The sequence below is a fragment of the Hevea brasiliensis genome, chromosome 18 (genome assembly GCF_030052815.1).
Source record: "Hevea brasiliensis isolate MT/VB/25A 57/8 chromosome 18, ASM3005281v1, whole genome shotgun sequence".
Taxonomy (NCBI): Eukaryota; Viridiplantae; Streptophyta; class Magnoliopsida; order Malpighiales; family Euphorbiaceae; genus Hevea; species Hevea brasiliensis.
The window spans coordinates 45,980,736-46,002,362 of record NC_079510.1 but is presented as its reverse complement, the minus strand read 5'-3'; positions in this window follow the sequence as shown (position 1 = coordinate 46,002,362).

Below are 21,627 nucleotides of genomic sequence, written 5' to 3'. Positions count from 1 at the left end.
TGTTTTCTTATTTCATGAAGAGCTTATATTTTTATGGGATAAATTTTAACAACTGTCCATGAACTTATATAATTATAACACTACAGTCCTTTAATTTTAAAATGTAACATAAAACCTTCTAAACTTTTAAATTTTGCACAGTAAAATTTCTCTGACTTTCAATTACTGATTTTTCAGTTAGAAACTGATGTGAATAGCTTCTGCATGGCATTTAGTCAATATTTCTCTCTTCTCTCTTATGCAAAGTGTAAAATTATTCTTTTTAAGCATTAAAAATTATTCTGTCTATAGAGAGAAAAATGATTCAATTTACACATGGCTTAAGAGAGAAAAGAGAAATACTAATTAAGTTTCATGCTGGAACTGTCCATGTCAGCGTCTAACTGAAAAACTGGTAATTGGAGGTTAGAGGGATTTTACTGTGCAAAATTTGAAAGTTGATGGGATTTTATGTTACATTTTTAAGTTGAGGGACTATAATGTTATAATTAGATAAGTTCAGAGACAATTATCAAAATTTATCCTATTTTTATGAGTTATTAGGAAGCACATGATCTATCCAATGGTTAAACTATGATACATTGATTAATGGGACAATCAAATCCCTACCAGAGAGGCAATTGAAGGGGAACTGTGGGAAATCTTAACAAGTTTGCAGACAATAAAGTAGTAATATCATCTTCCTAGTAAAGAGAATTTCCATGCACAAACAAAAGAACAACTCTCACATGGTGAAACTGCTAATGTAAATAAGTTTCAAATCCTACAGGGTTGCAGAATTGATGAGGGAGAAGGGGGAGGAGCAGAAATGGAAATTTGAACCAGGGCTTCATATAAATAAGATAAAAAAAATAAATGAAAATTAAGGTAAAATTAATCCTTAAACTTTTATTTACTACTCAATAATGTCTAAAATTTAGTTTAAGGTTGAATTAGAATCAAATTTATTTTGCCTCACCTTGATCCTTTTTTTATAAAATAAAATAATATTTTTCATAATAAAAATTAGTTTACATTTTATGTTTTAATATAATTACAAATTTATTTCATTAGATTTATTATCTATAAAATATATAAATTTCAATGGATGAGCTTTAGCTCAGCAGTACTAGAGTAGTCTAAACTACGAGATCTTGAGTTTGAGTTTTAGTCAGACCCAATTATATATACTAGTTTTTTTAAACTTAATATGCATATTATTTATACCCATTATTCGTGATTTAATTTATTTTTGCATAATTTTTTTTGTTAATTTTTCTTATATGATTATAAGATCAAAAATTATTATTTCAATATAAATACTAATAAAATCAAACAAATAAAATATAAAAAAGTAATAGTTGAATTTAAATAATAAAAATAAAAATATTATAATGATAATTACCTTTTGATAATAATTATGACATTTTTTTAATTATATCTTTATATTTATATATTAATTTGATATGAATTATTTTAGCGAGTTGTGAAAATTAAAATAAATTGATAGTTAAAATTTTGACTGAAAGAGAAACCAATAATTAAAATTACATTACGTTAACTGATTTAACTCAATTTTGACTGTAGATTAGAAAAACATACCTTTTATTAAAAAAATAGCTATAATTATAAAAATTTGAAAAAAAAATATTAATTCTTTCAATTATATATTATCATTTTCTGTAACACCCCTTATTTTTAAATTTATTATTTTATATGTAATTATTAATATTTTATTTTATTTAAATTTTGGGAAAATTATTTGAAATTTTTTGAATTTTTGAAATCGGGTTTGATTTTTTGAAAATATAAAACTTTGATGATTTTTAAAAATTTATTTAAAGACCACATGGTAAAACTAAAAATATATTTAGACTCTACAAGTTTTTCTGAGTTTTCTGAAAGTTTTTCAAAATTTTTGGGCCTCGTTTTTTGTCCCAGAGCAAAGTAAAAAATTCAATTTCGGGTATCCTAAATCGGACCGATCGAATCAAACCGAATCGGGTCGGACCGATTGAATCGGACCTGTCCTATCTTTTTCTTCTTGCTCCCGCGTCGCGCCGACCCTCTCTTCTTCTCTCCCCGTTTTCTCTTTCCTCTCTCCTCCTCACCCCCGACCATCGCCACCAAGCCCTCCTCCACATGCCGGCGCACCACCTCCACCCTTCCTCGCCACAGACGGCCCTGATCTCCGTAAAACTCTCCCTTTCTCCCCTTATGCGCGTAGCGCGCCGCTTCGACTTCTCGGGCCAATTCCAGCAAATCTGGCCACCAATCGGACCGAGTCTTATCTCAAAACACATCTACACCTCGATAACTTTCCATAAACATCAAGAACACAAAAATCCATCGAGTGGTTTGTCCAATTTTTGTTCAGAAAGTTTTAGCCCATTTTGACTTTTGAGCTAGATTTCTCGAAAACCGTAAACCCCACTAAAAATCCGAGTGTACCGGAGTGCTCCACTCGTCGAGAGCTTCGCGGTAATACCCATTTCAAATTTTTCTGACACCGTTTTCTGGTGGGTCTGGCGAAACTTCGCAGTGTTTTTCTGAGCATTAAATGAGTTTAGAAAATTTCGTAAAAATTATATACTAACCCCCTTGTTGTGGGCTTCGCGTAGATACATTCAATTCATGAAAATTCGATGGTTGCTCGGGTCTGCAATTTAGGGCCGGGAAAGCTTTAGAATCGGGTTGAGAGTATAAGCTACCCCAACATTTTCAGACATTCCAGACGCGTTTCCAAGGTCAGAATTGGCATAGGTAAACCCGAACCCTCATTTTTCTTAATTATCTAGTGCCTAATTTTGATTAAAAATTTATAAAATATTCGTGTTATGTTAGAAAAATATAATTCCTTTTTCATTAGCTTAATAATATTGCTAAGGACCGCGGGGTAAAGTTTTAGAATTTTTAGAACTCAATTGGGTAGTTTTTGCTAAAAGGGATAATTGTAGGGATTAAATTATAATTTTTCAAATTGTAGTTGTTGACTATTTTGATGGGCCTAGGAGGAGCCATGTGAAGTGATTGAGTTGTGGATGTGTGACTTGTGGATATAGAAGTGCATTTTGAACCCTTTTGCAGGTTGGGTAAGTCTTAGGTATAGAGGAGACTCTGGCGGATTTTCGGCATGACTTAGGGTGTCTTTTGTAACACCCCTATGTTCGGTAATGCATTCTACTGTTCTGGTGACAATATCTGTCCGGACAGCTAGGATGCTTGGAATTATATTTAAATGTTAGTGAGGAGACATAAAATAATGAAATACAAGAAAGGAAAATACAAGAAAACAAAGGAAAAATAATAGCAATGAAATGAAACTAAGTTAAACGAGCAGACATGGCAAATGATGGGTGATCGCAAGGGAAGTTACTACAGCAATAGTGACCCAGACTGCGAGGAACCCTCGGAATTTAGTTTCGAGACATAATTAAAGACTTATTGAAGTATAAATGTCCTTAGAAATATCAAAGAAAAATTAATTAATTAGTACAAAGAAAAACGAGAAATCGAGAAAACGACAAAACTCGGTGTTACCGAAAAATCGGGAATGCAATCCGAATAGGGGCATTGTGGTCATTTGACATCCCAAGTTGCCTTTTGACCTAAATTTCCATTAAAAATACATGATATTACACTAGGAAAATGTCATGAAAAATTAAAATGGTGGTACATAATCTAAATAGCAAAAGATAGGAGGAAAATGTGAGAAATTAGAAACTTTGGAATAAACAAACCTTATAATTGATTTTAGTGATCTACTAACATCTTCAAAGTGGACCATTAAGCAGATTTGGGCAAGAATATTCCTTCATCTTCTCCATTTATTAAACTAGCCGAAACCTTTAGGAGAGAAACCTCTATGGCCGTTGAGTGAAGCTCCATGCAACACACTTGAAGCCCTCCTTTCCACTAAGTCTCTTCTTTAAAGTTAATCCTTACCTTGCAAGGAAGAGTTTGACAACAATTTTAAGAAGTTTAGTGAGGTTTTGATCAAGCTTCAAAAGTAGTAAGTGAGTGTTTTCAATTCTTGTTTCATTAAAAGTGTAACCAAGGTTATGGGTAGTTGATTTATGGAAGAATTTTTGAAGTTTGATGTTTTAATGGAGATGTACATTTTGGTAGCCATGGAAATTCAGTATATGTAGCTTGTTTTTACTTGTATATGGATGTTTAAGATGTTGTTATTGATAGCAGCAGGATATGTGTATAATAGTTTGAAATTGGATATATAAATGGGGTATGTTCATTGGGTTAAATGGTGTAAATGGACTTTGAAAAATTCTGTGTTATAGTGTGCATATTGAGAATAGTTACAAGCTGTCCAAAATGACCAAAATATGTTGTTAAATGTGTTAATGGTAAGGTACAAACCAGAATTGGCATGAAGGAAGTAGTTTGGTAAGTGTTGAATATGTAATTGGTAAGTGATGAGAAGTATGTAGTAGGGCAGTGTGTGTTTTGGCTTAGAACCTTAAGTGTGTGACTCCAATTGGTATGAGACCAATTAGAGGTGAAACTAGGCACAAAATGTGCTAACTTTCATGAAGGAAGCTTACCAAAATTCTACCTAGAAGGTGACTTGAAAAATGACCAAATCTGGATTAGTGACTTGAAAGACTGAAAATTGACCATTTGGGCAGTAGTTAGTGTTTTGATCATAACTTACTCAAAACAGATCCAATTGACCTGAAATTTTTACCATGAATAGTTTAGACATATATCTACAATTCTTATGAAGACACCAAAGCCCAAAAATGGTAAGAACCAAGCCAAATAGCTTGCACAAGTTCAGGTACTAAAACTGACCGAACCAAAAGTGACCTAAAAATGACGTAAAGTTACCATTTTGGTGCATTATGTCCAGCATTGGTAAATTGACCATAACTTGGTCTACACAACTCAGAATGACCTAAAATTTTACTTCGCGTGCAATAAGACATAGACCTACAAGTTTGTAGTTTGGATTGAAAATCGAGGAAACTAGGTCGTCCGGCTAGGTCAAAATAGTACATCGAAATTCGATAAATTGTAATAAAATGCAATACACTTGGAAATGAAATTGGTGACATATACCAACACTAAAAGGGCTATAAAATGTGATATATTGGTAACATTAGAATTGACTAACTTAGAGTGCATCAAGGGTTAGCATTATAGGTTGACTAATGAAATGAATTGAAGGAAATAGTACCAAGAAAATTTAAATATTAGATTTTATTATTAGAAACAAATTTATTGAGTACTAAAATACTTTATATTGTGTGTTTCAATTGAAAAGGATATTGGGAATCATAAGGAACACTGAGTCAGGGCCAAGAGGCATATATCAGAGGTCTGTGCATAATACTTTTTATATTCACTGCTTTTACCAGAAAATTTATTTAGAGAAATGAGTTATGAATAATTTTTTATTGTTTTGGCCTTGGGAATCTTAATTGGAAATTATTGTGTTGCCTACTTTACAAATGGAATTTTTAAGATAAAATATGATTTGTGATTTGTATAAAATATTTAAATATTGTGATTTAGAATTGTTTTGATTCACACTTGGTATGATAATATTACTATGTTCCTCCTCCATTTATGGGGTGAGTGTAATTATATTTCTCTCTCTTTAACTTGTTAGTCTGAGGTGAGTGTGGATGAGTTCTCATTATCTAGCTAGCTTCCTCCCTCATTGATTTCGATTATTGGGGTGAGTGTGCCTTGTCGTGATGTACACACGGCATGTTCGGAAAAGTTTGTGTCATGACCTAAGTTGTGTTATTGATTGGCAAAACTGTGTTATTCAGTTATTTGATCAAATTGTGTTATTGATTGGAAGAACTGTATTATTCAGTTATTTGATCAAATTGTGTTATTGATTGGCAACACCGTGTTATTCAGTTATTTGATCAAACTGTGTTATTGATTAGCAAAACTGTATTATTCAGTTATTTGATCAAATGGTGTCATTGATTGGCAAAACTGTGTTATTCAATTGTTTGATCAAATTTGTGTTATATGAACTTTGTAAATTGTGAGATGGAATTGTGAATTATTTGATTTGTAAATTGTCAATAAAAGTTTTATATATCGCATTTCAAATTGTTATTGTGCACCACTGAGTAAATTTTACTCGTGATAGCTTTCATTCTTTATCGATGTGACAGCAGATCTGCTTGTACTATATTTTAAGATTTCACCGGGTATATGGAGTATACCATATTTTATATTTTGTGCTGTAATGTATGTTTACTGTATGTATATATTGTTCTTGGTTTTGAGCAGTTGTAAATTAAAATTATACATTAAAGTTGTAAACTAAATTTATAAATTATTTTGGCTTGTAAATATTGTGATATTTTTCTTTTATCTCAGCTTTTGAAAACACTAGAAAATTGATTGTTGAACTGAGTTGATAATGTTGAGAAATTTATTGTGTTGAACAAATTATTGGAGTTTGAAATTGAAGAATTATATATTTGAAGTACTTTTTACAGGTTTTTGAAGAACTGTTTTATTCAACATACAGATGGCATTCTGCCAAAATTTTTACAGAAATTATTAATACTTCAAATAAATTATTTAGTTTCACTTCAGTTAAAAATTTTTTTAACACCTGTCAATAGTGCTCACCACTATAAAAAGAAGTAAGAAAAGTTTTAAAATCCCTTGTAGTGTATTTAATGGGTTATTAGTAGACGAAGTTGGTAATTCATTAGGTATACTACGGGATCATGTTATGCCTTACGGAGGGGTAGGGTGTGACATCTTTGGTCTTTTCCAAACTTGTATTGAGTCAAATATATCAAATAATTGCAATGAAATTTGTCAAGTGAGTCAAGACAGTCTTCCTCCTCCGCCCAGCCACTGCAGTGACCTCGGTTTAAGTCTGTAAGTAAAATATTAATTTTAATTATAATTTCAATATTATTATATGTTCAAGCATGTCCATGCATCACTTATAAATATGTATCTATGTAGTTAAATACTAGGCACGTTTTATAATGCATTTTTAATTAATGAAGTGCCATGGTTGTTGTTTATAGTAATTTGGAATAGTATACATGCGTTGGCGTGTGTGTGGTATTGGATATGGATATGATGGGTGGACGCGACTTGAGAGACACTAGTTGGGACCTAGTCTTTTATGGATAAGTCGGGGTAGGCACGACTTGAGAGACACTCGCTGGCCCCCGCATTTAATTTATTAAGCGAAAGTCCAGCTTGAGAGACACTCACTAGCAGAAGTTGGATTAAGAGAGCTGTATAGTGGATCAGCTCCCATATATGTACTGTTTGAACATTATTGGGTGTGTGAGTGCTCCAAATTGCCTTTTTGCTATTATGATGTGATGTGTATGAAAATTTTGATAGTGTTGTATTCCATTCTTTAGGATGCATTAGCTTTAGGTAGTTATAAAAATTGTAGTTAAAATTGGTATTTTACTCTCTGAGTCGAACGCTCACTCCTGTTTATCTTATTTTTCCAGGATACAGAAGATTTCTTGTTGAGTTCTAACCTACCTCTCTCCCTCGCAGGTCATCCATTAATATTTATGATGTTTGTATAATTTTACTAACTCCTAGAATTTTGCATGTGTTAGAAGTACTTATTTGATTTGGGTTTATATTATAATTGTCGACACTATATTTTGGCCGATCCCCAAAATCAATAAACTTTGAAACCGATCCCCAGCACTGAGTCTCCCTTTGCTAGCCAATCACATTTTCGATCTCTCCTCAAAAGGAATCGAATCAATACTAAGTCCCCATATCATTTAAAGCCTCACCGATCTCTCAAACCAATTGTCAAGTCTCCTGACCAGTCAATCACATGTCCGATCTCTTATCTAGCGAAACCAAACCAACGTCAGGTCTTCATGCCTCCAGTCTGTTTGCCAATCTCCCTTTTAAAAGTTTGGGGATAATCGTCTGATAAAGTTAAGGTTCCAATCCGGTTTAAGGATGATTCCGATCTTAAGTGTTCAAATCAAGTTTCCAATTTTAATCAAGTCCCATTTGGCGTTTGCCGATCTCTTGCTTACAATGTTTTTCTACCTCTTACACTTAGATTAATAATCACTTTTAGCTGTTGTTCTAATATGTTTAGACAATCAAGTGCTTATGCAACTTAGATACTTTCCGATCTCATCCAAGCATTGAACAAAAAAAAGGAATTTCATTTCATTTCAAATATATACAAGTCATTTAGCTGGAGGATCACCTCCAGCCTGTTCTACATTTTGTTCGCCCCCTCTATCACCTTCGGCCTCCTCCTCGCTATCCTCTTCGTCTTGGAGATCCAGGTCCACCATCCAGGAGAAGTCCTCCTCGGGATAATGCTTCCTAAGCTAGGCCAAGAGATCCCCATGAGCGTTCACATAAGCACCGGCCTCCCTTGTCACGGCCTCTTCTTCTTTTGCTTTAAGTTCCTCAGTGAGGCGAGCGACTTCAGCAGCTCGGAGCGCCCGAACCTCTTCAAGAACATGAGCCTGCTCGGCCAGCTTATCCTCGTAGAATTTCATCCGTCCCTCAATTTCAGATTTGTAGTTTTGGGCAGACGAAAGTTGAGATCGGAGGGAAGCAGCTTCCTGACCCACCTTCTCGACCTCCTGCCTCAAGCGATGAGCCTTCTCCCGGACAATGCGTTGGTTCACCAAACTCTCTACGCTCAGGCTCATAGTTTGGGTCAGGATATCATCGAGGTTGTTCAGGGTTAGCCTATCCCGATCCTCCCGAAGGCAGATGGAGGACCCCAAGACCTTAGCAAAGCCCGGATTCTCTCGAACCGTGCGGTTCTTCTCCAGCGAGTGGATCAGGATTTGAGCGCCACGGGAAAGGGTCCTCACAAGTGGTTGGGAAGGACCCCTTTCCACGCTTGAAGCAACCGGAGGAGGTGGTGGCGGCTCTTCTTGACGAGGAGGGGACCGGACCACTTCTATGTCAAGGATCGGCGGTCCCGAGGGTTGAGACGAGCCTCTTTGCATTTCCTCGAGATCATGCCTGGGCGTCTGAAGGGCCTCGGCTCGCTTCATCTCCCGCGCTTTTCAGGAGAACTCTCTTTTCCGCTTCCGGCTCTCCTTGGAAGCGTCGCCGCTCGCCATACCTGCACAAAGAAAAGGTCAGTGAGATCGCTAAGGCCCAAAGATCAGAGATATAGAAAGTACAGAGGCCGAGGTTAGAGAGCTGAAGCCCGCATTCTTCGCCAGTAATCAACTCCATTGTCCAATGATGCAGTTCGGCCATCACTGCATCTAAACAAGAGAACTTCTGTCGAGCCGCCTGATCTTTCAGTTCCGTCACCATTAGGCCTTCTTCCCTATTCAGGGTGATGCGCTTCGGAATTAACGGGCCCTGATGCAGCCAGCTGCGTGGGAAACCCTCAAAGCCATTTGGAATTTTGCTCCTCAGAATAAAGAAGCGATTCTTCCAATTCTTCAGGGAGGAGGGCAGATCGGTAAAAAGCCCACAATATGGCTTCTCCTGGAAGAACCAATACTTGTCGTCCTTTCGACGAGTTAGCCTATGTAGTTCGGCAAACACCTTAGCTGTAGGACTGAGTCCTTTGGCTCGACAAAGGCCTTTGAAGGCTACTAGGATCCACCATGAGTTTGGGTGAACTTGGGCTATGCACACTTGGTGAAATTTTAGAACTTCCTTGAAGAAGTCGTCAAGAGGGAACCGCAGCCCAGCTTTTAATTGCTCTTCGTATACCATGATCATATCATTCTCTTCGAAGAAGTGATCGGCTCGAAGATCGCCGTGACACTTACTGTGTTCGTATGAATCGGGCTGAATGTTATACTCTTGGTGAGCATCGCAGTCGATTTCTTGAAGAATTGATGGCAGCTCGTCCATGGGGAGGTTTTCTCTCCCTGAAGAATGTGTTTGCCTCGAGGGTACTGCTTGACTGCGGGCTGGAATAGAGGTCCTAGGAGTTTCAGATTGCCCGCTTGTTCCGACTACTTCTACCTCGTCTAACGACCACGAGATCTGAACGAAAGGGGGGCTTGCCGCTCTCTGGCCCTGGGCGCCACTCATTTTTAAAGAAAAGAGAAAATTTAAACTGAAAGAAAGAACAAAATCCTTATCGGAGTGTGATCGGTGTCGGAAGAACTTGAAAAACGAGAGGATTTTGGAATCGCTAAAATGACATAAGGGGACAACTGGCGGACTCATCCCCTATTTATACTAGTCTGAGCATTTAATGCTCACGGTGTCCCAAGCGGCGCATCGGTTAGCGGGATTCGCTAGCTTTTTGTGACACGTCACACGAATATTCCAGAAATTCCATAATAAGGAGAGATCGGCTAGTTAGAGATCGGTGAATTAAGGCGGATGTTTGGAAGTACGGATCGGTTAAGGGCTATTCAGTTAGGAACCGGATCGGATAAACACATCAGAGATCGAAAAATAATCAATGTAATAATAATAAAATGATAGTTGTCAAAATAAAATTTTATTTCCGAAAAGTCAGATTAATCATTTGGGCGATCTCTAGAGATCGAATTACATTAAAAGTTGGATTACATTATTTGGGCGATCTCTAGAGATCGGATTACATTAAAGGTCTGATTACATCACAGGGGCGATCTTTAGAGATAGGTGGAACATCCTATCTAATAAAGGCCTATGTCAAAGCGTAGTCTCATGGCTGAATCAAAAGATTTGTCCGGCCATAGACAGCGGATAGACGTACAGCTCAGATAGGGTGATTATGACTCTCATGAGGATGGAGAGTCTTCTCCACTATCATCGACCAGAACCGAGCTGTAGTCGGGACGCCCAATGTGGTAAGGAGCCAAATGAACTTCAAGGGGCAGTCACCGATGTTAAGAGGAATATTAGCAGTCTTCTCGCCCGAAATCAGTTCGTCGATTATATCGGTCGAACGATTCGAGATCGACACGATCGAGGTCCTTGATCCAGGTCGGCAAATTAGTCCGGTTCTCTCACTGTCATCAAATGAGGTTATCATAATTCTTCGATCACCGGGATCATAAATTTTCAGTCGAGGAATAAAGAGGACAATCGAAAAAAGATCAAAAGCAACTATCATGGCCGGGATTATGGCCGGAGCAGTTAGAACAGGAAAAGTGAGAAAGAGGAGAAAATCATATGCGGAGGAGTTTCCCGTTGAAGGTATATATATATATAGGGAAAGTCTGAGCATTTATTGCAAGCAGAAAACGAAGCGGATGCCTTGGAAATCGAAGGAATAAATGCTTTGACTGAATCGAACCGGATAAAGGAGAAGACCGGAGTAGGAGAGGTCGGAAGAGAAGAGCCCGGCATGAGAGATTGGAAAAGGATCGTGTTAGAAAGATCGAAAGGGAGGGGAGGTCGGAAAACAAAGAGAATAAGACAACTTCCGCTAACTGTCGTCATAATCAGAGCCGAGGTAGTTAAAGCGTTGCAGACGAAATCTCCGCCGCATGCCTCAGAATCGCCCACATTACTGACAGGTGCCAGAGTATGTCATGACAGTGCTGTACATCCTAATCTCCACCGTTGATCTTACTTATAAGGACAAGTCCAGAGCCCTTGGATTAAAGAACAAGACAACAAGACTGGCGCTCTTTATTCTTAGCCTTCGGATCGCCCTTGATAAGAAAATTCTGGGCCGTCAGATTAGAAAGGAGAAAGGACAAATATGCAGAAAAGGATCTCGGTCGTTCGTTTTGATTCTCTTTAATTCCCAACCATCAGATCGTGTCCTTTAAAGTTCAAACCTTCCATTTCCCTCAAAGGGAATCCTGACCCTTCATTAGGAACATCTGTTCCCTATAAATACCTGCATGAAAACTGTTGAAGGAGAGGACGAAGAAAAGGGTGGTGATTATAGTGGAAAGGCTCTGAAAATTAATTCAATTTTGCTACTCTGCTATTTTTAAGCTAGAAAGACTTTAGAAACCAGTTTTCCAAAGTATTTTCTTTGAAGAAGTGTTGGACACTGGAACTCCTGATTTTCAGTTTGTTCATTGCTCTGTGATACCCTTTCTTAAGTTTCAGTTCTGTTTTCACCACCTTTGTATCCACTTTTATTTTCTGAGTTCAATCTCATTCATTATTATTTTGGTTCGATTATATGCTAACTAGGCATTCGTCATTTCAAGGCAAGCATTAGTCCCCAGACTATTAGCCTGAAACTCTGCAACATTTGTGACTCCATAGTTAGTTCAATAGGTTCAACTTCCTGCAGGTGAGTGTTTGAACCGTTGCCTTATCCAGTGTTCGTCTTTATTTTCTTTTTACACTCGTAATTTTTGTTAAAGTTTATTTTATGTTAGAAGGTCCCATGTGGATGGTTATTCTCGAGTTTATCTTTGATATCAGTTCATGTTATTTATTTGTTCTTGGTCTTTTATTATCTCTTAATGTAGGTGTTCTATTTACGGGTAACGTACAGGTAGTTTGATAAAACATTGGTAACAGTGTCTTAACATAAGATTTTTTTTAAATAAATGTTCGGATAATAAATCAGAGAGTTATGAAGTTGAACCACTAGACTAGCTCGTGAATATGACTGGGTAAAGATGGGGAAGGTCGGAGTAAAATTGAGTTTCAGAATAGCAAATGAAATAGAGCAAATGTTGTCTGCCGAAAGGTATTGGTAAGGCGATCACATAGGAGGTCGATAAAATTCAGTCTAGTATCCCCTATCTAGTCACGAGGTACCAATGAGTTAAAAGAGGCCTTATTCAGGTCCCCGGCATCTTTGAATGCCAGGACCCTTAGTCTTAGGCCCTTATGATGTGTAGATGTAATCAGATTTCAAGAGGTCGGAAAAGTCCTTATCCAACTCTCATTCAAGTAAAAGAGATCGGAGGAGAGTTCTTATCCGATTCTCAATCAAAAAAAAAAAAAACTTTAATAAATATCTAAAAGAGATCGGAGGAGAGTTCTTATCCGATTCTCAATCCAAAAAAAAAACTTCAATAAATATCTAAAAGAGATCGGAGGAGAGTTCTTATCCGATTCTCAAGAAAAAAAAAACTTTAATAAATATCTAAAAGAGATCAGAGGAGAGTTCTTATCCGATTCTCAATAAAAAAAAAACTTTAATAAATATCTAAAAGAGATCGGAGGAGAGTTCTTATCCGATTCTCAATCCAAAAGATTTTAATAAATATCTAAAAGAGATCGGAGGAGAGTTCTTATCCGATTCTCAATCCAAAAAAAACTTTAATAAATATCTAAAGGAGATCGAAGGAGAGTTCTTATTCGATTCTCAACCAAAATTTTAATAAATATTTAAAAGAGATCAGACGAGAGTTTTTATCCGATTCTCAATCCAAAAATTCTAATAAATATTTAAAAGAGATCGGAGGAGAGTTCTTATTCGATTCTCAATCAAAAATTCTCATAAATATCTAAAAGAGATCGGAGGAGAGTTCTTATCCGATTCTCAAATCGAATATGCAAAATAACCCCTTAAACAAAACTGATACTCAACAGCAACTCACTATGGGTCGTCTCATTTATTTATGTATCTGGGTAACCCGAATTAGTGAAAAATCAAATATTCCCTTTTACCAAAAGGATTAACATTTCCGTTCGAACTTCTTAACTATTGATTTTAATTTATAAAGAGCTTAAAGTTAAATCTGCTCACCCTCATTGAGGGATGAGGTGGGGTGCCTAACACCTTCCCCACCCGTTTACGGACCCCGAACCTAGAATCTCTGTTTTTGAAGTGGTTTCATTTTAACTTATTTTCACAAATGGTTTTTTTTAATTTCCCTCAAAATTAAAGTAGCGACTCCTCACTCTTTCCCACTTCGGTGAGTGTTCGTCCAGGTGACCGCAAAACACCTTGCGACAGCTTGGTGACTCCGCTGGGGATTGGCATTTTTCCTTCAACCCCGGCCCAGAGGTCCAAAAGCAGATTTAATTTTATGCTCCTATAAACTAGAATTAGTTAGATAGGTTCAATTTATAAAATTCGAAAACCTTAATCTATTGATGTTTGTTATTTCCGCTAACCACTTTGTTCATTTTTGTTTTATATCCTACAGCATTTTTCGTCTAAAAAAAAAACTCCCCCATATTAGGAAGAGGTAAAGGTGTCCCTTCACACACTGAACACTTACACGATGTCCTCATACACTCCAGCCCTATACCTGGGCTTTCTTACCTTTTAAGAAGTAGGAGGGAGTCATGTAGTGGTACCCGTGGGTTTTACCCCGTTAGTATCCGTGAAGGTTTCTGCTCAAATTGAAACTCGTTCTATTTACTGTGATACCCATGGAACTTTCCCGACAGTATCATGGGGGATAAAATGGGGCTCTACTGCTTACAGTAGGGGCAATTTGGGAACCTGTGACTTTTAGAAAAATAGACCTTGAGCTAAACTATCACGATAGCTGGAAGCCGTAGCAAGCTACCTTATAAGATAGAACTATCCAATTAGGTAGCACCTAGCCAGTACTAGGACCCTCCTTATTTTAGGACAAAAGGGGCATACTTACTCTTACTCTATTCTGCTTGTGTTTTATTTTGTTCTTATTTTTTAGGGTAATCTTGAATCATACTGTTAAGAAAACCTACACACTTTCCTACTTTGATAAATGTGTAGGTGTCAATCATACTGTTAAGAAAACCTACACACTTTCCTACTTTGATAAATGTGTAGGTGTCACTCTGCCAACAATATAATTCAAGACTACCTGAATTTATCCTGCTAACAAGTTTTTCCCGCAGGCATCACCAAATTAAGGTCTGTAAAAGGATAAGCATCATTTTTAACATGGCATCCTCTAGTCAGTCGGCAGAAGAAGTTCTTAGACCAGAACAGAATGCTAAACCATGGCCTGAACCGCCTCATAGTTCAGTGCCCCCACAAAGTGATCCTAGCTTATTACCTCCATTGGACCTGAGCAAAGTTGAGGTCAGAATGAACAATCTCGAGGGTCTATCTAATGGTTGGAGGTCATTTCCCGATCAGGTCAAGGCACGATTTGAGGAGAGATATGGGAGGATTGCAACCTTGATACGAGTCAAAGTCCAAGTCCCTGCATTAAAGGTCATGCTGTCAGTTTGGAATCCTAAGTATGGGGTGTTCTCTTTCAACGATATCGATACTGCTCCCACTATGGAAGAATATCAGGTATTGCTAGAAATTCCTTATGCAGCATAGAATCGGATCTACCTACACCTTGAGCATAGGCAGACCTGGAAACGGTTCGCACATATGTTGGGAATTCCCCCAGAAGAAGTAAAAGCAAGAGAAACGGTCAAAGGAAATACGCATGGATGGTATTGGACTTACCTCAAAAAGTGGTTAGATCAATACATCCATAATGAACAATGGGAGCAAGCTTCATTAGCACTTGCTTTGGGGATTTATGGCTTGATATTATTCCCTGGGCCTCGAGGAATTATAACCTGCAAAGTTGTGGAAATATTCTGGGCAGTAGAAAAATAGAAAGTCAACCCGGTACCGGTAATTCTTGCAGAGACTTTGTTGACCCTTACTTACTGCAGACAACAAGGCAAGGGATCCATTAAGTGCTGTTCTCAATTGTTGTACCTCTGGATCATCAGTCATATGTGTCCTGTGGAAACGAAGGGGTTAACATGGTATCTTGACCAGCCTCTCATCGAGAAGATGACCAGATTAGTAATCAGCCCAAAGGATGAGCTGCAGTGGCAAGAACGGATTTTGAGCTTCAACAGCAATGACTACTGTTGGAGGAAATTGTGGACGTCTGGTCAATCCATTTTGGTCAGCACAGGGGGTAATCAATCAGTATCCCTAATCGGAGTGACTGGATACACAACTTACACTCCGGCATTAGTAATGAGACAGTTCGGCTCAACACAGTTCAGAATCAACATTGAAGAATACCACCGAAGTCATTTCTACCATGAGCTCAATAATGAGGAAGAATTAAAAATAGCTCGCAGATCCTAGGAAAGTATCACTATGGTGGAAAGGTTGCCTAAAGGTCCAAGTGTCACGAGCGATTATCTTAAATGGAGGGTTGGCAGGGATCAAGGACACCTAACTACGGATCCAACCAAATTCGAAGGCAGCGACCTCCGTCAAGACATCTTTTCAAAAGAAGCTAGCACTCATTTGGCCGACTCCCTACAAAAGGCAAACACCGAAAACTTGCAATTACAAGAGCAAATAAAACAGTTAGAGGACCAACAGCAGATCCTCAAAAGAAAAGTGAGAAGGCTCAGGGAAGAGGCGAAGACCGAAAAGATAGGGTTTGAAGAGCAAGAAATACGATGGGAAAGGGAAAAGAGCTCTCTCCAGGCTACAGTGAAAGAAGCAAAAGTACAGAATAGCAAGCTTCAAGAGAAAATGAAATATCAGGAGATACTCATGGAAGAGTATAAACAAGAAAGCAAAAAGAAGAAGCTTGAACTAAAGGAGCAGGCACAGCTTATCAACGATATTCTGAAAGAATATGCTAAAGAAAGAAAGGAAAAAGAAAGACAAGCCGCTCTTTATCAAGAGCTAAAAGAGAATGTTAACCAGCTGGAGAGAATGATAGCATAAGGGAAACAAGAACTCTTACCTGAATTCGAATATGCCCCGAAAATGTTCGACCCCGCCAGACAAGAAGAAAGGCTCTATGAATATCTCAGGAAGTGTCATTACATTATAAAGAACCTTCCTGAGCCTAGGCCAATGTAAAGTATGCCATGTATGAATTATTCAATTAATGGAACAACTTTGGGCCATTGTTTAGCAAAATTGTGAATGAATAGTATGACTCCCGTAGGAACCCCCTCGCTAGGGTTATGCAAAAAATTGGATACGCCATATGGACAAGTACCATAAATGCGCATTCAATCCAGTCATTCACCGTCGGACTATCGAACGATGCCATGATAAAACTAATGCAATTATTCTTCTGCAGATTTCACTCTTGGCTCTCAGATGCCACCGTATCCTTTGTCCACACTAGGACCCTTTTAGTTTTTAATTCAAAATTCATTGAAAATTTTCCTTTTTTACTTCCTGCAGAAAATCAACATTGTTTCAAGCAAAGCCAGTCTGACCAAACGAGCGGTTCATCCAAGACGAGTGTACTTAACACGATCACGAACAAGAAGGCTAATGGAAGACCAGGAACAAGTCTAGAACCTACAAGGACAGGTTTCCGACTTGAAAGACCAAGTCTCGGAGCTCATAAGACTAATGAGGGAAATGTCCCATAATAAGCCTGCTTCAGAGCCTAACTTACCACTACCTCCTCCACCTCCTACAACGTTTGATTCTCATCATGCTTCAACCTCTTTCACCTTCCAGCCATCGATACCGGATCCGATAATCACCGTCAATCCGGCCCCACTAAATAATGACCCACCTTTCTCCTATTATCTGGCTATCTCGAATGCCGAACCATACCCTTCAGTCCTGATCCCTCCAATTCATTCCACCCCTCATTTCCCAACTGGGGGAGTATCTCTTGCAGTGGGAGGAAAAAATAAGACGAGAGAAAATGAGAAGCTATCCGCTCTAGAAGAGAGACTAAGAACAATAGAGGGACTGAACATGTATGGTTCAGTTGATGTAGCGTCGCTGAGATTGGTGCCTGATGTGGTGGTGCCGCCTAAGTTCAAGGTCTCGGACTTCAACAAATACACTGGGAATTCAGACCCTCGCATTCACTTAGCCACTTATATTGCCAAAATGTCCACCCTGACAGAGGACGATCGACTCCTGGTTCACTTCTTTCACGAGAGTCTCTCCGGGGCCACCCTGAGATGGTGTATTCAGTTGGACAAGAACAAATTGCGCTTCTGGAAAGATTTGGCAGATGCTTTCCTGAAGCAATACAAGTTCAACTGCAACGTGGCCCCCACAAGGAGAGATCTCCAAAACTTGGTGCAGAGGGACAGGGAAAGCTTCAAAGAGTATGCCCAGAGATGGAGAGAGAAAGCGGCAGAAGTATATCCTCCAGTTACTGTTAACGAGCTTTGCTCCCTGTTCATTGAGACATTGAAGGCTCCGTACTTCAATCTGATGATTGGAAACACTTCCAATAGTTTCTCGGACATCATCCAAGCTGGTGAGAGAATAGAAGCCAACTTAAGAATGGGATGACTGCAGGAGTTGACTGAGAACCCCGCCAAGAAAAATGCCAGCTTTGGCAAAAAGAAGGAGGGTGATGTGCATTCCATCACCCGACAGAACAATCACTCCCCACTTCCTCAGAATAACTACCGGCCATATCCTCCCCCTTATGGCCAAACCATTGCAAACATTCCACCCCCTTTTCCAAATTATCCTCACCCACGCCCACAGTATCCACCACCGATAAATTACCAACCCAGACCACCTCCTCCACCTACTCAAACCAGACCACCTCAAAATAACCTGAGACCACCAAGAAATCTTGATCCACTTCTTCCCCTGCCACTTAGTGAAATATACCGATACCTTGTCGGTATAAACCAAATAGTGCCAATTCCCTTTGACCCAATTCAGCCGCCATACCCTAGGTGGTATGATGCCACTGCCCGGTGTGAGTATCATGGAGGGGCACAGGGACACTCGACCAACAATTGTGGGGCACTCAGAGGGAGAGTGCACGCCCTAATTAGGAATGGGTGGTTGAAGATTGAAGGGAATGGTTCCCTCCCTAATGTTACCTCAAACCCATTGCCCAATCATGGTACGGGCAACGGTGTGAACATGATAGAATCAGAAGGAGAAGGGTCAACCCCGGAGGTAGATGAACTGATTCCTCACTTTGAGGAAATTTTTAAAATGGCAGTGAAGGAAGGTTACCTCTACCCTCAAGCACCAGAACCTAAGGATAAGGCGGAATGCCCCTATCGTGGAAGGGCAGTTAACCACGAGCTGCAAAATTGTGAAGAATTTAAGCAAGAGGTTCAGAAATTACTGTCCCTCAAAGTCTTAAGATGCCAAACGAGGTCGAAGATGGAGGGGGGGAGTAAATACAGCTCGATTTGGCCAAAATGCCTCCACCTCTAAACACAGAATCACCTTCTCAGCCCCAGCTTCGTCACCACCAGTAACAATTATCCGAACCCCGCCACAGCTCCCCGTCATAAACACCCATGCCATACCTTGGAACTATAATTTCCAAGTCTTCACCCAAGGAGCATCAAGCAGTACATCGGCTCCTAGCCTTGCCTCACCTTCAGTACCTCATAAACCGTGCTTCGCTCTTCACGAGCACTTCAAGATGATTTACGCTGGACCTTCTCGCGGTGCTACTCCCCAATCTAACCCTCAGCCAGTCAATGCCACAAAGTTCTCCACACATGAGCAAGAAGTTGAGTTTATAACTCGAAGTGGGAGGTGTTACGGGAATGAGGAAAAGGAAAAGGAGAGAGGGAAAGTGAAAATGGGAGAGCCACAAGAAAATACGAAAGAGGAGGCTGAGAAAGCAGAGAAAGAAGAACCTATCGGACCAAAGGAAGAGGAGGAACTGTTGCTTCAAATAATGAAGTAAAGTGAGAAAGATGTTGTTGAACAGTTAAGAAAGACACCTGCTCGAATTTCACTGTTGTCGCTAATTCTGAGCTCTGAGGTGCACCGTCAAGCGCTGCAGAAAATTCAGGATCAGGCCTTTGTGAACCCCGACATCACACCGGGGCAGTTCGAGAAGATAGTAGGACAAATTCAGGCATCTAGTTTTGTCACTTTCTCAGAAGAAGAGATAGACCCTGCAGGCTTAACGCACACTAAGGCTCTGCATGTGACGGTGAAATGTAAAGGTTGCATAGTGGCCAAGGTCCTTATTGATAATGGGTCCGTGCTCAACGTACTGCTTAATGCCACCTTGGCTAGGCTACCGGTTGACCGGTCAAACATACACCAAAGTGCTATGGTGGTAAGAGCTTTTGATGGTACAAGAAGGGAGGTGCTGGGAGACATAGATTTGCCACTTCAAATCGGCGCATGCACTTTCAATGTCACATTCCAAGTGGTGAACATTGAGCCTGCATACACTATGTTGCTGGGGAGGCCTTGGATCCACTCGGCAAATGCTGTTCCTTCAACTTTGCACCAGAAGATTAAATAGATTATGGACGGCAAAATCATCACTGTGAGAGGGGAGGAAGCCATATTGGTCACCAAGCCGCAATCACTTCCTTATGTGGAAGCTGCTGAGGAATCATTGGAAAGCTCTTTCCAGGCTCTCTAATTACAAGAAACCATCTCAAGAAATGAAGGGGCTATGGCTATGGTAGCCAAGGAGATGTTGAGGAATGAGTATGAAGAGGGCAAGGGGTTAGGCGCCGCATTGCAAGGGATTGTTGAACCTATACCGGCTATCCAGAAGGTTGGCCATTGCGGTTTGGGTTATGAGGAAGACGCCCTCATGGATGGGCGATTTTGGATGAGGAATATGCTTCGGGATCAAAGATTTGATCAGAAAATCGGGAAAATAAAGGTAGTCCCGAGAATCACGGAGGTCTTCACTAAACTGGTCATTGAAAATTCGGCAGAGATTGAATAATCACCCTATGAACCATCCATCGATGTCATCCATCTTGATTCCTTGTATGAGTCTCTAGTCTCGCCAATAGCTGAAGGGCAAGAACTGGACAACTGGACAGCAGAGGACATCCCTGTACTCAATTTCGAGTAAAGTACTTTTGGTTATCTACACTTGATCATTTTGTCCATGGTGGCAAGTGTAATATTGTAAATGGACCATTTTCTTATGTCATAAATATTAATGAATTAGTAGCGTATTTTATATCCAATTCTCTTTTTCTTTCCTTTTTGAAATCCATCCTTATAATATATTCCATTTTCGTTTCTTCAGGACCATTCATCAATTAACACCTAATAATTCAATAGACTCAGAAATTCCTCTGGTTAATTTTGAAATCCCCATAACTGACATTACTTCAAGTGATTATGAGGTGGAACTCACAGAAGAAAGGGATGAAACAGATGAACCTTCCCTAGTGCCTTGTGGGGACGAAACGCACACCGTGAACTTAGGCACGGAAGAAGTAAAAAGGGAACTTAAGGTTGTGGAGAGTAAAGAATTAGAAGATATGGTCAGTTTCTCAAAGAATTCCTGGATGTATTTTCATGGAGCTATGACGATATGACCGGCTTAGACCCCTAGATAGTGACGCACAAAATTCCCCTAATTCCGGGAACAATCCCGGTAAAGCAGAAACTAAGAAGAATGAACCCTGACACGCTGCTCAAAGTTAGGGACGAAGTCAAAAAGCAATATGATGCTGGGTTTCTGGAAGTAGTCAAATATCCTCAATGGATAGCTAACGTCGTCCCGGTAATGAAGAATGACGGAAGAGTCAGGGTGTGCATTGATTACAGGGACCTTAATAAAGCAAGCTTGAAAGATGATTTCCCTCTCCCTCACATAGATGTGTTAGTAGACAATGCTGCGGGATTGGGTAGGTGTTCGTGTATCGATGGGGCATCTGGGTACAACCAAATCCCAATGGATGAGGAAGATAAGGAAAAAACTACTTTTATCACTCAATGGGGAGTATTTTGCTATCGGGTCATGCCTTTTGGGCTAAAGAATGCTGGCGCCACCTACCAGCGTGCTATGGTCATGTTATTCCACGATATGATGCATAAAGAAGTGGAGGTATACGTGGATGATATGATCATCAAGTCCAGGGGAGGAGAAAGCCATGTGCAAGTGTTGAGGAAAGTATTTGAGAGACTCA